We start from the raw sequence: 4,439 nt of genomic DNA, 5'->3' as shown, positions 1-4,439 counted from the left end.
GGGGGGGGGGGGGGGGGGGGTTGGGTGAGGCCCACATGGGAATGTAAAACTGACTCTGATTCATATGTGAAGTAGCCACAGAGCAAAAGACTTGACTTGGACCTCTCAGCACCTTTGGGCCACAGTTTCGACTCTTCATCCCTGCATATGGAGTCCAACTCTATCTATCAGTGTGCCTGGACACGACCTCTAACGGCAATATCAACCACTATCTGTACCGATGTCACTGCAGATACATAATCATAGATATATGCCAGTGCATCTCGTATTAACAGACTACTCCAGTATTTAACATTGACATAATTCTCACTAACTGCCAACTTAGTATCCTCTGCCCCCCTTTTTTTTCCCAAGCTTTTCCATTTTCTCCTCCTGTTCCATGATCACTAGCCATGAAATGTTATGTGCCTGAAAGGTAAATAGGCAGAGAGGTTCTCCATTATCTCCCGCTCTCTCTTCCTCGTGCATCAAAGGGAACTTTTCTCCTCTCACATCTTTCCTCCGTGGTGTCCCACTCGCAGATAATCCTCCGTCTCTCTCTCTCTCCGTAGGATTCACTCTATTAGACCCCCGTCGTCATCAGCGATACAAAAAGCAGCGGGGGAGCCGTGAGTCACTCCCAGCTCCCATCTGAAGTTTTCTTGTTCTTTTATCATTAACCGGAGACGAGTTTCATGGCATGTTGTCTTGTTGGATGTTTGCGCCATTGTTTCGAAAATTGGGCTGCATCGACTGAGTCATATTTGGGAAGAAAGGTCAATTGCCGGCACTCTCTCTATCTACCCCGCTCCCCCTCGCTCCGGCTCCCTCCAGGGGATTGCGTTTCAGTAATTTCATGCTTATAAAGCAACACACCCCGAATGTTTGTCTACTGTTTGTGGTGCATTACTTTCGTTTCTGTGGCTTGAGTTACACGGCTGATTCAGCAGGGTGCCTCCGCGGTCCTCGAGATGCACAACGTCAGAGAAACATCTCCGGACCGTGAGCTCTGCTGACTCACTGCGACGCGTTGACACGTCTGAGGGGGAAGCCGGGGACGGGGCGAAAAAACAAGACGCTGTGACGTCTCGAGTGACCCAGTGTACAGAACTGCTCATTAAAACGGATGCTGAAATGAATTTTTTTGGTACTGAACAAATGCGTGAAAAAGGAATCCCATCTGTCATTTCTTCACACTTCACTGGGTGGAAAATTGGGACACCCCTCGGAGGCAAGCCAATCCTCAGCCCGCTCCCTCACCACCCTCCACGTTCCCATCTCACAGTCGTACATATAGCTGTGTCTGCGTGATCGGGTCTGATAAACAGGGTTGAGGTGCTAATGCATCAGCAGCGGCGGCGCTCACGCCAACACGAGGCCCATTAGAGAGACGTCCTGACTGGCAGGTAGTAATTACCTCAGGGTTTCAGCTTCATTTACCCTCTGCTCCGCTCGGCTCAGCCACCACTCATCGGGATTAACTCTGTGGACGACGGAGGGGCGACACGGCTCTCTCTGAAGCCTCAGCGTGACATTACAGACCCCTCATCCAAGTCCAAGGTCCGCTGACATTTACTATATCGCCATGGTGATATGAAAGCACTTAGCGGAAAAGGCTGGATGGCATCTTTTAAAAACACTTGACGTTGGCCCCCCTGCTGCTTTAACTGTAAGAGCGGTCGACATAGATATAGAGTAAAAGATGTATACCGGAACTGAGCTTGACTGCACTGCTTTAGTCTTCATTCCTACAGGGGCACACACTTTCTCAGGGTCCCTCTTGTTGTGGTGTGACTAAAAAAGTTACCAAGAGATCTGTAGTGGATTTCTGTGAACAGTCTGTAGATGTATGATAGAGTAGATAGGTAGACAGGTGCAGATGTTAAAGAAGAAAAAAGAGAGAAGAAGAAAGAGCAGAAGGATACGGGTTGATGTGCATACTAGCTCACTACAACGTAAATAAGACAGTGATGGATTTTGGGATATACAGTAGTTTGATTCATTTTTGAAAATACGCTCATCACTTTCTTGCAGAGACTAAGACGAGAAGATGGATACCACTCTCATGCCTCCGCGGTAGATATAGAGCTAAGCTAACCACCAGCAGCTGGTTGGCTTAGCTTAGCATAAAGACTGGAAAGGGGGGAAACAGCTAGCCAGGCTCTGTCCTCCCTGCACCATAAAAGCCATGTTTTAAAGGTGTTATTGATAATAATTGAACCTCTCAAGTGGTTGCCAGTTTGTTGCACTACCACTAGCTAGCTTATGGTAGCCAACAATAGTGTTGCTAATGGAAACTAACCTTAATGTTGCTCAAGATGGCTAGCATTAATGTTGCTAACAGAAGCCAGCATTAATGTTGCTAACGGTAGTTAGCAATAATGTTGCTAATGGTAGCTATCTAATGTTAAAGTTAGTACTTAGCTGTGGTTTGGGCAGCATACTTGTCCAGGGAACACACTGTAGAGTCGAACCATTTTAAATGTTTTCTTCCACAAACTGGCAACTACCAAGACTCCTTGTTAGGAATTCTTACAAAGAGTTGACAAAACATCATTTTTAATTTACAATCATAATAATGCTTTTAAGGAAAAGAGATTATGCTGCATCTTTCTACAAGCTCTGTAGATGTATTTTGTATCAATGTGACATACGTACGTACGATTTAAGTGTAAAACACGACATGTTATGGCAAACAAGTGGTGTCAATCTTCTCATGTAACTCTTGCAGAGAAAGTAAGGACCTAAATCCATTAAACGATAAACAAGACATTTTAACTTGTCGGCAGAGTTGGTTCGAGTTCGAGTTTAGTGAGCAGCAGATTGATAAGAAAAGAAACAAACTGAGTCATTGTATCCTGTGTGATGCTGTGTGGATCGGTCACACGGTCGCCGACATCTCAAGACAATTAAACTTCCTGCTCTCCTCGCGCGTGATTCATATTGTATCACAGCCGGCTTATGAATGGAGAGAAAAACTAAAGGAAAAAAAAGCTGCTGGGCTTTTTGCTCACAGCTCTACAGTTGAGCTCTCCACATGCGATCTGGACATGTGACCACACACACACAAACACACACACACACACCGAGCGACAGTGTATGATTCACTCATCTATATAGAGAGCCGGCATGATTCATCCAGATCCTGGCTGTGGCAGAGACATTAAAGCGGACGCTGCTACAGTATGAGTGACCAGAGTGTTGATTGTAAGAGAAAAAAACTTCCTCGACTCTCTCTCCTCCCCTGAGGCCCAATCAGCCCTCCAGCAGTGCGCTCATCTACCCTGAACCGACTTATTCTCTTCCTCTCACAGCGTGAGCGGTGACACACACACACACACAACGTAAGAATGTACAACCCGAATAAATACAGAAATATGCAAGACACATTCAACGATAAGGATTACATTCGCCCGCATTCTGTTGCTGTAAATTGTTTTTTGTCTTTCCCTGTTGGTTTGTTTTATGAATGGTGTTACACTTTTGGAAGCAGTATTTTTTCTAACTGATATGTTATTTTGTAGCACTTATTAGATACGAATGCACTCAAAGAGTGTACCACAGTTCAAGTGCCTGTGTACAGTGTCAGGTGTCTTGAGTTCGGACGTTTGACTCTATTTTTTTGCCGTTTTTTTCCACTTATGTTATGATTTTATTGTGCATTTCTTTGATATGTTGAGTGCAAATGGAGGTTTTTAGTAACCAGACGTCAGAGCTGTAGATGAACTCGGAGACTCAAGCAAACTGTATAAACCTGGCGCCGATAATAGAGAGACTGACAGTACGAATAGGTTGCCAGTGATCACATTCTGTACTTTAACATGCTATAAATATGGGCAACTAATAAAGTCATGTAGCATTGCGGACACACACGTAACCCAAGACTTCTACTCCAAAAACTCACATATGCTATAAGACAATAGAGATCAGCTCTACTGTGCAGAGGTTTTGCATGTACAGTAAGTGTCATCGTGTACCTCCATTTCAGAGGGCGACAGGACATGTAATGCGCCGTGACGTGGAATCAATGGGTCTGCGATGTCGTTACGAACGCGACACAGACAGATCAGGACCTGCTCCCCGAGGAAAAAAAGCTGAATGTCACCTGTACTTACCTACTAATGTAAAATGCATTGTGTAAATGTGAATTTCTTAGAGTTGATACAAGATACAAAAAATTACACAACAAAATGTAAAAAAAAAATAAATAAAAAAATGTGTGCAAACGAAATGAGCATCTATAACACAATAAACAAAGATGTCATTGCATTGTGTGTCCAGTTTGTCTTTGACGCCCACGGATAACTCTGAGGTTGAATGTCTTAAAGGAATAGTTCCCCCATTTTTTGAGGGGGGAAAAAGCTGCACAGTGTTGTTAAACATACCCAAAAGTCACACCAGAGTAAAAGTAAAGATATTGTGTTAAAACATCATTAAGTGTGTAAGTCAGCAAAACAAAT

The sequence above is a fragment of the Sparus aurata genome, chromosome 23 (genome assembly GCF_900880675.1).
Source record: "Sparus aurata chromosome 23, fSpaAur1.1, whole genome shotgun sequence".
NCBI lineage: Eukaryota > Metazoa > Chordata > Actinopteri > Spariformes > Sparidae > Sparus > Sparus aurata.
This window is presented reverse-complemented; position numbering follows the sequence as displayed.